At 36.3% G+C, this 13,950-nt stretch overlaps 1 long non-coding RNA gene across 1 annotated transcript in view; it reads right to left on the reverse strand.

Moving 5' to 3' along the window:
- The window catches only part of LOC136839219 (uncharacterized), a 616,302-nt gene that overhangs the window by 245,538 nt on the left and 356,814 nt on the right, over positions 1-13,950 (reverse strand). Inside the window, exon 3 of the long non-coding RNA XR_010853258.1 lies at positions 12,137-12,195. This is a non-coding gene — a long non-coding RNA (uncharacterized lncRNA). The remainder of the gene's footprint in view (positions 1-12,136; positions 12,196-13,950) is intronic.

Here is a 13,950-nt window from a genome sequence, read left to right on the forward strand (position 1 = left end):
AACTGAGAAAATTCTCACAATGCAGCCATATTGTTCAACAACATCATCAACAACAACAATAATAATAATAATAACAATAATAATAATAATAATAATAATAATAATAATAATAATAATAATAATAAGTCGAAATACCTCAGAGTAATTTATTTAACACTTCTCAATATTTGATTAAAATTTAAACTTACCTAATGCGGATTAGCTACAACAAATGAACAATAACAAGGAATATAATTCGAGGTACACTAAGCAATACATATTTTGTGAAAATTCATCTCAGCCCCAAAGTATGCAAAATTAAGAAATCAAGAAACCATAGCTTGTCCTAAGGAACAGTTTGAAATATATAGTGAAAGACTAGACTGCAACTTCTGAAAAAAAAAAAAAAAAAAGCAACTTGTTCTTGGAAACAGAACGATTCCTTCCATAGACAATGCATTTGATCAATATTTACAATTATGATGTTTAAGCGGAAAAGCGTTTGCTCGCCTAGCTCAATGGTTCTCAACCAGGGAGGAATCCCCCACCGCTTCCCCGGGGGAAACTTCAGAGTTTCAGGGCGGGAATTATGACCACTGATTGGCAGGCTCAAACTGGCTCTAGGACCACACAAAACGCAGTGTGCATCGGTCCGCATTACTGAGAGGTCACGCTGGGCTTTCTCTTCGCTAGGTTGTGTGTTTGTGTTAGTATTTTGTTGCATATTAATTGGAATGCACTTTTTAAGGTAGGCAGTTTTTTTGGGGGGGGTGGGGGAGGATATGACGACATTCTGACATATAGTGAAAGGGTGGATGGGCCTAAAGAGGTTGAGAACCACTGGTCTAGCTAAAGTAGAATTCATTAGCCTATCAAAACCTAATTTAACCGTGCACCGAAAAATCCAAGATATTTTTTCGACAGAGTAAGAAAACAAAAAAGATGAAAAGGAGAGAGGAGATAGACAGACTGACAGCAAAAGAGAGAGAGAGAGAGAGAGAGAGAGAGAGAGAGAGAGAGAGAGAGAGAGAGAGAGAGATTTACGAAAGTTTCACTTCAAAAATGGACGAACAAAATAAAATTTACAAAAGAATGTGTGTGTGTGTGCTGAGAGAGAGAGAGAGAGAGAGAGAGAGAGAGAGAGAGAGAGAGAGAGAGAGAGAGAGAGAGAGAGAGATTTTAAAAACTTCCATTACAAAAACGAACGAGCAAAATTAAATAAACAAAATGTAATTGAGAGAGAGAGAGAGAGAGAGAGAGAGAGAGAGAGAGAGAGAGAGAGAGAGAGAGTGTGTGTGTGTGTGTGTCTCTGTAGTGAAAAACATATACACGAGTGATTTCTCCAGATCTGCAGTCGGTATACTTTTTATCCAGGATGCTTTGTCGTTTCTCTTTTCCAGCTAGAAAAACAACTCTTATTTACACTGCAGTATCTATTGTCTTAGTTTCCGTATTAAATTGTTCCTTTGCTTTTCTTAAGAATGCACCATGAAAAATAAATTAGGTTCAAATCATGAGTAAAACTATTTTTCTTACGAATGCGCCGTGAAAAGAAGTTAGGTTTAAATCATAAGTAAAACTATTTTCTTACGAATGCACACTGCAATTAAGTTAGCTTCAAATCCCGACAGTAAAACCATTTTCAAAAGCGCTGTCAGAAAGCATTGCGGAATCGTGCGTTCGTCTAAATATTCTGCCCTAATGCCCCGTAAACCAATAAAAGTCGAGGAAAATGCCTCTGGAAAAAATATAACGTCGTGCCTGATGCTCAGACATCTGTGAGGAAAAATCTGCAATAAAACTCTGATAGACAATAAGTATGGTGTCATAAAGTATTTCATATCCTATGCTAAAATATCCTGAACCCATATTGCCAATTAAAAAGAACTTACTGTGCCTTAGGTCAGTAAAATGTATGTTGCCTATATTATTATTATTATTATTATTATTATTATTTCCGTAAATGAAACCTATTCACATGGAACAAGAACGCCAAAGGTGCCATTGGCTTGAAAGTCAAGCTTCCAAGGAATGTAGGTTTCAACCTTCCACCGCAGACCTCACACTGCGGCAGTAACTGATCATGATGCAGAGCCAGCGATTTTTCCATTGCCCTGGGGGAGGCGCGAACTCGCGACATCTGAGCGGCATGCCACGACGGTAGCCAACATACCAGCGGACCAGTACATCAGTTTATCTCAACTCTGGCGATAATTCTGCATCAAAGCAGAAACAGGCTCAAAGATATCCAGCTGACAGCCGATGTATCGCCGACTGGTTCAAAGCTATCCGTATTAATCTAAGTCATCAGAGTAATATACTAATATTCTGATCGTAATTATAGGTTAATTGTTATTACTATTTAAGGATTTGCTTTGTCAATAAACGGCATTTGCACTGAAAACATTACCAAGAGTAAACTTGAAAAACTACAGCCCATCAAAATGCATAATGAATATTTGTCAGTTTTTTTATGAATATATTTATGTATTGATATTTATTGGTCATATTCATCTGAAGTTTACTATGCTTATCGCCTTTAATTGTGATTCTTTCATAAATATTAAGGTATTCTATTTTGTATGAGTCTGCTTTGGACGTTATCAGATTTGATAATAATAATAATAATAATAATAATAATAATAATAATAATAATAATAATAATAATAATAATAATACCAAAGTTGAGAAGCCGCAACATAAACTCTACCACATACAGCATGCCTTCTTGTCTATGGAGTTGACCTGAAAGAGGGTATAATAATAATAATAATAATAATAATAATAATAATAATAATAATAATAATAATAATAATAAAAAATTTTCAGTTCTTCATGTGCTCTCCAGGTAAATACTCCTATTCCGCCCCCGTAGACCAGAATTACTCAGAGGAATACACCGTTGTATAAAATTCTTTTTATCTTGTTAGAAAATCAAGGTGCGTACTACCTGTCTCTAATTACGCACTTGCCAACGATTCTATCCGGGTAAATTACGCAAAAACCTCTTTTCGGGTTTTTGACGCAAATAATTATTTTGCGCACCAACCGCTTTGGACAATACTCCAATACTTTTCGCTAACGAATTAATAGACGCTTGAGAGAGAGAGAGAGAGAGAGAGAGAGAGAGAGAGAGAGAGAGAGAGAGAGAGAGAGAGAGAGAGAGAGATTTAATTTAAGAAAGTTTCTTTGCAAAAGAAGAACGAGCAAATTCGCGTGAGAGAGAGAGAGATATTTAAGAAAGTTTCCTTACAGCAGAACGAGCACATTTGCGTGAGAGAGAGAGAGAGAGAGAGAGAGAGAGAGAGAGAGAGAGAGAGAGAGAGAGAGAGAGAGAGAGTCATAAGTAAGTGCTGATGAACGATAAATGCTAAATGCAATCCAACAAAAATCCATCCAACCTTTCTCTCAGTTAAAATAAAAGGTTTGCATGCTAATTTTTTCCTTCGCTGCTAGAAGTTCAGTCTCCCCGTAGGAGGGCAGTGCCGTCAGTGCAACTCATGCGGTGCACTGTAGGCATTTACGTACGGTTCTTTGCAGCGTGTCTTCGGCCCTCAGCTGCAACACCTTTCATTCCCTTTACTGTACCTCCTTTTATATTCTCTTTCTTCAATCTTACTTTCCACCCTCTCCTAACAATTGATTCATAGTGCAACTGCGAGGTTTTTCCTCCTGTTACACCTTTCAAACCTTAGAGAAATTTATTTCTGGTGATAGAAATTCATTTCTCGCCATAATGTGGTTTGGATTCCACAATAAGCTGTAGGTCCCTTTGTTAGGTAACCAGTTGGTTCTTAGCCACGTAAAATAAATCTAATCCTTCGGGCCAGCCCTAGGAGATCTGTTAACCAGCTCAGTGGTCTGATTAAACTAAGATACACTTTTTTCCACTATCAATTTCCGTTTCAGCGGTGAATGACCTCATAGATCCCAGTGCTTGGCCTTTGGCCTAAATTCTATATTCAAAAGCTCAGTCTGCTGCTTTTCTCTGCTGCTTTTTCCACGCATCTCCGCATCGTTAGCATATCCTTCGGCTACAGTTTACAAGCGAAACATTTTTTTTTCTTTCAGACAACTTTAAACTCCGGAGTCGAGCTTTGCCATAAAGTAACACAAACTTCGGTCTTATTTTAGTTTGCTAACTTCGTCATTATAACTTCATCACGGAAACTCAGTTTTATCTTTCAGACTCCTGAAGTTTATTATTCCCGTCACGGAATACTTTTAATAGTCAGATGCCTTATTATTATTATTATTATTATTATTATTATTATTATTATTATTATTATTATTATTATTATTATTGTTCAGAAGATGAACCTTACTCATATGGAAACAGGCCCCCACAGGGGCCATTGACTTGAAATAATTAAAAATTTCAAAGAAAATTATTATCATCATCATTATTATTATTATTATTATTCAGAAGATGAAGAACTCTACCTATATGGAACAAGACCACAGGGGCCACTGACGAAATAATTCAAGCTTCCAAAGAATATTATGGTGTTCATTTGAAAGGAGTAAAAGTAGGTAATAGGAAATACAGAAGGAAGAGAACTGTTTTTAGAAAAGGAAAACAAAAATAAATTAACAAATTGATGAACAGACAAATAAAATGTAAGTGAATTATTAAAATACAAGGCGAATTGTATCAGGGTAGAAATGCGTTGCATCTTCGCTTGAACTTTTGAAATATATATTGCAAATGAGGAACTGTTCAACACATCAGCACGTGTTCACAAAAACAAATTTTCTGTATTTCTGACTCAGCATCGGGTTCGAACTTAGGTCCCTCTCAAATGAAAGGCTAAGGTCGCTTCCAACTGACCCACACAAGTCATAAAAGAAGTTGGTATTTAAATCATTCTGTACCTGAGGTTTTTCCCAAATTCCCGACCCACCAGTGACCCAACTGGGTGAATTTCATTCGAAATACCCCCTTTAGCGTGAATATGATGGAACTAAAGAACACATGAGCAGGTATCTCTCTCTCTCTCTCTCTCTCTCTCTCTCTCTCTCTCTCTCTGCAGCAACCCTTGATAGGAGAAACGGCTATACTGGTGAAACATCTTTACATCAACAATCAAAATCTCTCTCTCTCCCTCTCTGCAGCAATCTCTGACAAGAGAAAAGACTATGCCAATGAAACACCTCTTTCTCAAAAGTCATAATTTCTCTCTCTCTCTCTCTCTCTCTCTCTCTCTCTCTCTCTCTCTCTCTCTCTCTCTCTCTCTCTTCTTTAACGTCTTTATAGAACTTCGGAACCCGATTCCAGAGCCTGCCAGCTTCGCAGACGTCGTCTTAATGCTCTCTTAATGGAAAGCTCTTTCCAGGTGACTCCGAAATGATTAGTATTTCCCCCCCATTTTAGAACCGAAGACGAAGTACGAGGGGGGCGGAGGAGGAGGAGGAGGAGGAGGAGGAGGAGGAGGAGGAGGAGGAGGAGGATGAGGAGGAGGAGGAGGAGGAGGACTTATCATTTTAAAGATGAAGGTAACAGTAGCTCCTCGAAGGAAGTAATTAAGGAAGTGGGTGTTTTAAGGACGGCAGTACTGTGCTCCTAGGAGTCAATACTTCTTGCATAGCGTCATGCATGACTGGCAGGATTTCGTTCAGATCTTAATCACTTTTTTCCTGCACATATAGCCTAAACTCTGAGGCATTTGCAACTGCATGTTGTCATCCCAAACACATCTTGTGGTCTTGAAACAGATATCCAGAGAATATCCCCTGAGAATAGGCAGAGAGCAATTGAACCTTGAATTGATACACATTATTACAAGATTACTGCTGTAAAAAATTGTATATACTTACAGTCAACAATACTACTACTCATACTAAAACTCTAAAGCAAGTGTAGCCATAACCAAAACCATTTACTCATTTCATTTTAAAATTTTAGCAAGATATAACTGTGAAGTTTTTGCATCTTAAAAAACAAAACTAGTAAAGGAAGAAAATGAATGACAACATCAAAGAGCAAGAAGCAGCCAACTACACGAACCTGATGAACAAGCCCTTGTAAAACATGAGTGATGAGAGTTTACATTTGCGAGAAGTAAATGAATGTAAATATTGAGGAAAATTGACGAAAATTAAAGAATAATAAGTAAAAATACTTTCAAAGGTTAAATGTAAAAATAAAAAACAGTATGAAAACAAATAAACATTGACGGTAGAGTTCCAACTTTCAGAAAGCAAACAGAAGAAACGAGACACTAAATAAAAATAAAAATTATGAAAAAATCTGGAAAACATTCAGGTCAAAGGAACATAATCGGTGAAATTAGCACCTTAATCTAAGCATTTTGTTCCTGAGCATTATGCAGCAACAAAGGTATGTTATGCCTGAGAACAATATAATTTCTATAAAAATGAGGGAGAAACTTTAGCCTGATGTAAGGGACAGTTTTTCTTACAAACAAGAACGACGACCAAGTAAAAGTAACGAATGAGGGTACGAACTACAAAGAGAGAGAGAGAGAGAGAGAGAGAGAGAGAGAGAGAGAGAGAGAGAGAGAGAGAGAGAGAGAATTTGAACTCAGCTAAAACAAAAAAGCAAATGTGTGCGCGTTTTTGAGAGAGAGAGAGAGAGAGAGAGAGAGAGACTCAGAGAGAGAGAAAACTAAAATAAACGAGCTAAATGTGTGCGCGTTTGCTTTTTCGACAGAGAGAGAGAGAGAGAGAGAGAGAGAGAGAGAGAGAGATTTAAAATAAACAGAAATGTGTTTCATTAGAGAGAGAGAGAGAATTTGAACTCAGCTTCAAAACCGAGAGAGCTCCCAAAAATGCCCGGCTCGGCGAGGAATGCGTTAATTGTTACTGAACTTCCTCCGGAAAATGTCGAGAAAAAAAAAACACATTTTCTTTTATTTTTTTTTTACTTGAGAGTTTTCATTTCTTGTTTACCTTTCCTACTTTTCTCTTTTCTTTATTACTAAGACTATAAATCAGTTAGCAGCTCAAAGCAATCTCACTGCGGAAGCAAAGCAACAATTACTGGTTTCTTTTTTATTTACTTGGCGATATATGAGAGGTCGTTTACGATGAAAAATATAAACTTTATTTTAATAATATATATATATATATATATATATATATATATATATATATATATATATATATATATATTTATTTTATATATATACATATTATATATATATATAATATATATATATATATATATATTTATAAATATATACAAATATATTTATATATATGTATATTTATATATATATGTGTATATGTATATAACATACATACATAAAATGTATAATATATAAATACATATTATTGTTTTATAAGATATATATACACATACACAAATTAGAAAACCTCCCATTACACGTCCCCCAGGACGAAAAGGGACACACAAAACAATTAAGGCTACAGAGAAACACAAACATAAAACATATGATTTTTGGCTGCGCTAACCAGGGAGAGAGAGAGAGAGAGAGAGAGAGAGAGAGAAACAAATGCTGTACACAACAGATGTAAAATCTCGAACTAGTCTTTATTTTCAACGCTCGAGCGACCTTCACCTCAATGTGGGGGTTTCGGGGATTAGTGGGCAGATTTTCCCGTTTATTCGCTGTCTGAATTTGCAGTTGAGTGTAGTGGGTCTTCTTTAGGCTGTGATTATTTTCATTTACGTAGGTCACGGCTTCATTTTACTCTGTATATACATTTAGTATATACACATTATATTTATATATATAAATATATATGTATATATATAGGTATGTATATTTATATATATTTATATATAAATATGTGTGTTTTCCTACTAAATATCTGTCTGAATTTGCAGTTGAGTGTAGTGTGTTTGTGTGTGTGTTTATACTACTCATAATCTTCAATAAGACGGAATGGTTCAGACTACAGATGATTTAATTATCTATGGAAGCTTAACACGAGTAGTGTGAATATATATATACACTAAAAATGTGCAGTTATTTGTTGTATGTGTTTGTATATGTAATGTTCAATGCATGTATACATACATGATTTAATATCTATGGAAGCTTACATATTATATATATATAATAAAATGTGCATTATTTGTTGTATATATTTGATATATATATATATATATATACATATATATATATATATATATATATATATATATATATATATATATATATATATATATATATATATATATATATATATATATATATATGTTAAACAGTCCGGGTTCGTAGGGCCATCTTTATTGAGGTGTATCTGTTTTAAGAACAGAAACAAACATCTCACTTTTCTTGAGATGTCTCTGGTAGCGTGGCTCTTTCCTTGGGTCAGCAGATCCCTTCTCCTTCGTCATGAGACTCTCACTAAACCTATCTTCACACAAAGGCCTACTGAACTGAGACATTGACATACAAAACTAGACCTTATTGACAAATTTAACGAAAGTGATTCAGCAAAGCTACGGTCATGAAATGGAGTGATTCACACCCCTTATCACTGGAAAACCTAACTAGAGGAAATACTGTTTCACAAGCAAGCAGAATAATGATTCTATGCCAAGCAATACTAGTGAATAATACCCTGGTCATCAAGCAAAAGTAATAAGGTCATAAAGACCACAATAAAAGTCATATCATATGTTAGAGTAAAAAACACCATTTCCTAAATATTCGTCCCTCCCAGGACGATGTTCAAATTCCTGTAGAAAGAAATACATCATTATTTTAAAACATGAAATTAATGTACATATTCAAGATAGAAAAAAAATGCACGAAGGGACAATTTCATTATGTAGACATCGTTCGGTTTCACTGCTTCTCAACCGGGGGTTTTCCCTCTAAAGTCTGGAAAAGATATCAATGTTACTGTGCGGTTTTATTTACTTCTATGGCCGAAAATAAAGTATCTACATACTGGAGGTTTCTTTAAATACTACACCAGGCTAAACATACACATGATCCACTCAAGATCGAGGCAGTCTCCCCCGTAGGAGAACTGTTCCTCCCTTAAATATATTATGGGAGATCGCACGCACATGCCCCCGAAATCTGGGCACTTCCGGCGCATCCGTTCAATGTCCTATCATGCTGTTTCCATGTGTTCGGACCATGATCAAATGGTTCTCTGCATCCGACTAAGCAAATTCCAATGTCAGCACAAATGAACCTGCCGTGAGAGCCACTGACAGGTCATCACATATCTCACTGTTGTCCAACTAGTACCCAGACTTAATAGGAGCTCGGACCACCTACTCCTGGACGTCCACGTCCAGGTACGATAAGTGTCCAATCGAAAGTTCAGTAAGGGCCAATTCCAAAATCATAGCAAACTGTCTGCACTAGATACGAAAATTATATGTCTCGTAACACAGAAGTTATTCCAATAACAGTTCGTTTATGGAACACAACACTTGAAATCTTGCATTCTTGGTGATCCAACTACGCAGAATGGCCTGCGACTGCGCAAGCATGGTTTCCTTCGCGTCCTGAATTCCTGGCGATCCAACTACGCTGAATGGCTTGCGACTGCACAAGCCCATGTTGAATGCGGCGCTCACGAATCCTTTGCGCCCAACAGATGTCTCCCAGAAACGACTGCGATTTGTAGACGCCCTGCCCGACATCTCTCCAAAACCTTGGATCATTTCGCGAAAGTGCAGGTGTAGAAGCCTGCAGGCATACCTTAGACGGCTCCCATATCTAATTTGTATCAGTTGAGGCTCATAGAAGACATTCCGTGCAGCTCCGCTGCGAGGAAGTGGTGTCTAACGTAAGTCGGTCTTATCGACAGTCAATTCAAAAAGGTAACTAGTCTACTCACTATGCCATATTATTACTGACCTATTAAAACTACTAGGGCAAAGGTCCTATGATAAAAATGTGAAATAATTCCAAGTTGCCAACTGGAATTTCCACAATCAACCCACTATCAGGTATACTAACTCTAAGATACTATTCACACAAATTCTTCCCAGTAAAAAATTATCCGAGAAACCTACCGATATACTGAATTCATTACAGGCAGTCCTAAACGTCTGAGGGGTAAAATATCTCGTAAAGTCATGAAAGTTTTACACTGATTAGGAAATACTGCTCAATACCTGCTTAATTCCCAGCAAACTAGCAACTGACATACTAGCAAAAAGAGCCAAAATAGCCTGTTTCACCGGCATAAAGTTTTGACGCGTTCGTATGGACCGGGGTTTGTATTTACCTATATTTTTTGCTGTTGTATCAAAAAAGGCTGGTGCTCATTTAAAGCCAAGTGAAATGTAAAGTTTTTGTGTATAGTTTATCTGGTACCTCTCTTTTATACATACAAACACACACACACGTGTATATACATATATATATATATATATATATATATATATATATATATATATATATATGTATATATACACCAAAATTACATCACATATACATATATGTACATACATATATTTCGTATGTATGTATATATTGTTTTGATATATATATATACATACATACACACAAAATGATTTGCAGATATCAGAACGAAAGTAATTCATTCGAAATGTCTTCCTGGTGTATATTTATTACTGCAGCAATGACCTGACGATCCCTTTTACCAATTACCATCCGATGGTCATTACATACATCCAATAATAATCTGTTCAATGAAGAGATTTAGTATGATGGAGACCTCATATAGCTGGTTTTGTTCACGCCAGTGTTAAAGGGAATTACAAACGTGTTTTTGGCAGCTCGGACTCGGTAAACATGATCCTGGTTATGTCGGATTTTGGATGTGCATGAAAACTAGTCGCTTGAATTTCGACGTCAAGAGCTTCAGCTGTGTTTGAATTTTGCATAATTGTGGATACAGCGTCATTTTCAATATTATTATTATTAATAATAATTATTATTATTATTATTATTATTATTATTATTATTCAAAAGATGAACCCTACTCATATGGAGGAAGCCACAGGTGTCATTGACTTGAAATTCAAGCTTCCAAAGAATATGGAGTTCATTGGAAAGAAGTAACAAAAGGTAATGGAAATACAGAAAGTAGAGATCACTCATTAAAAAGAAAAAAATACATCAACAAATTAATATATAGATGAAAATGGAAGTAAACTGTTAACTTTCACTCTCTATGGGTGGGATATGTTATAACGAACTCAAATTATATATTTCTCAGAGGGAGCTTTTCTGATTAAGGTATTGGTCACAGGTATAACTTGGAGTGGCATGATTACAAGAAAAACAAATGAAAATGCGCCGAAGTTTCTTCGGCGTCATCGAGTTTTCTGTACAGCCGCTATAGGCCACCGAAAATATATCTATCTTTCGGTGGTCTCGGTATAATGCTGTTTGAGCCGCGTCCCATGAAACTTTAACCACGGCCCGGTGGTGGCCTATCCTATATCATTGCCAGAAACACGATTATGAATAAATTTAACCTTAAATAAAATGAAAACTACTGAGGCTAGAGGGCTACGATTTAGTATGTTTGATGATTGGAGGGTGGATGATCAACATACCAATTTGCAGCCCTCTAGCCTCAGTAGATTTTACGGTCAGAGGGCGGACAGAAAAAGTGCCGACAGAAAAGAGTGCGGACAGAAAAAGTGCGGACGGACCGACAAAGCCATCTCAACAGTTTTCTTTTGAAGAAAACTAAAAAACCAAACATTAAAACGTTTTAGAGGGAAAGGAGCTATACAAAAACATTTCAGGTATAATATTATATATTTTAAAAAGGAATATTCTGAATGAGGTTTTAGTTAGTTACAACAACGTGAGTTGACAAAAGTTCTAAGAGAGTCGTATTAAAATGTTTTAGAGGGAAAGAGGCAATATAAAAATAAAAGGTATTGCAGTAGAATAATAAAGATTCGTCAGAAAAAACTTGAATGTAATCACTCGAACCTCTTCACTTTACAATACGAATTTGCAGAAGAAAAACTCTCGGGAACTCGCTAAATATGAAATATAAACAGGCAACTCACATCAATCACCTCCCTTCTAATCTATCAGGAATTTCACCTGTGCTTAAACATCGCTCTCAAAGACGAAGAATAAAAGAAGAGGGGGGAAAAATACATAGTTCTATTTTGCTCTCCTCTAATGGCCGTAAAAATCTAGAGTCAACAGGACCCAACAAACAAACGGGAAGGGCGACCGAGCTGGGGGATTCACCCTTTACATACCTTGTGTCAACAGGGCTCAGCAGCAGATACCCCAACCGTTGAGCCAAACGACACACAGTCTGCAAAAAAAAAAAAAAAAAATACTCGATTGACAGTCAGCAAAAAAAATAAAATACTCGTATGACACAGTCAGCAAAAGAAAAAATTACTCGTATGACACAGTCAGCAAAAAAAAATTACTCGTATGACACAGTCAGCAAAAAAATTACCCGTATGACACAGTCAGCAAAAAAAAAATTACTCGTATGACACAGTCAGCTAAAAAAAACATTACTCGTATGACACAGTCAGCAAAAAAAATTACTCGTATGACACAGTCAGCAAAAAAAAAAACTCTTATGACACAGTCAGCAAAAAAAAATTACTCGTATGACACAGTCAGCAAAAAAAAAAAATTACTTGACTGCTAAATTGCTGAGACATTTTAGTTTTTTTTTTTTTTTTGGGAGGGGGCGATATTTTCAACTTCAAAGAAGTTCCATAATTCTTTATTTCATATCTACTCCAGAGATGTTTGGCAAGGAAGGCGACTTAAATGTAGTAGCATTTCATTGAAGTTTTCTATCTTACTTCTCAATTTTTAAGCTTTTGTGTGCAGATAGCAAATTCAAATAAATGCAAAAAATAAAAAACAAACAGAAACTGCAAAAGTTACCAGTTAGCAACTTCAAATAAATGTACAAAAGCTAGAAAATGCTAAAGTTAGCAGTTAGCAACGTAAACTAATTGTACAAGGCTAGGAACTGCTCGCATTAGTGGTTAGGAGCTGCAAATAATTAAATAAAAACTAGGAAATGCCAGCAACAGAGTCAGCAACTTTATATAAATGTAAATAAAATAGGAACCGCTAAAGTTAGCAGTTAGCAGCTTCAGACAAAAGCATACAAACAAAACGCAAAATGACCGATGTGTGTAAAAATAATAACCATCTTTCCTCTAGCTTCACCTTCAGACATTATAATTTTCTCTCCAGCTACATCTCCAGACATTTTGCTGGAAGATCAGGGGTCCACATGCACTTCGTTCCCAGGTAAGAAGATTAGACCCAAAGTGCTACTTATTCGTTCCAGCCGCTCTAGAGCCTCATTGTGACCTGTTATCTCTCTTACCAAACTCTTCGGTGTCTCTATTTCGCTCCTTCTCAATTGGCTCTTGTGGATTTCCCATGTTAATTGCATATAGATTTTCTAGATATGATTCCTAAACGTTTAATAAATTAATTTGTTTGGTCAACATTTCAGATAATCAACCTGAGTACTATGAAACTGTATATTCATCTTGAAAAACTTGCAGTCTTCTGGATTTTCCATGTTGATTGCATCTACACGTTCCAAAGTTCCTAGTTGAGGGAGTCGGTAGCGTTGTGGGTTAGCACTCGCTAGGCCCGAGTTCGAGTCTCCGGTTTGCTAACGAAGAATTAGAGGAATTTATTTCTGGTGGTAGAAATTCATTTCTCGCTATGATGTGGTTCGGATTCCACAATTCGCTGTAGGTCCCGTTGCTAAGTAACCAATTGGCTCTTAGCCACGTAAAATAAGTCTAATCCTAAGGAGAGCTGTTAATCAGCTCAGTGGTCTGGTAAAACTAAGGTATACTTGTTTTTTTACACGTTCCAAATATGATTTGAAATATTTACATTAATTTATCTGTTCAATATTGTATTTAATGGATAAGATGGATGGATGTGGAGAGGAGGGTTATGGGTGATGTGGAACTGGGGGAGGAGGATACAAGGAGCAGAAATAGATGGGGAAAGTTGACTCGAGCGGCCGACCCTGCTATACCGTGGGACTAATAAGGTCGAAAGAAGAAGA

Source organism: Macrobrachium rosenbergii, chromosome 6 (assembly GCF_040412425.1).
Source record: "Macrobrachium rosenbergii isolate ZJJX-2024 chromosome 6, ASM4041242v1, whole genome shotgun sequence".
Lineage (NCBI taxonomy): Eukaryota > Metazoa > Arthropoda > Malacostraca > Decapoda > Palaemonidae > Macrobrachium > Macrobrachium rosenbergii.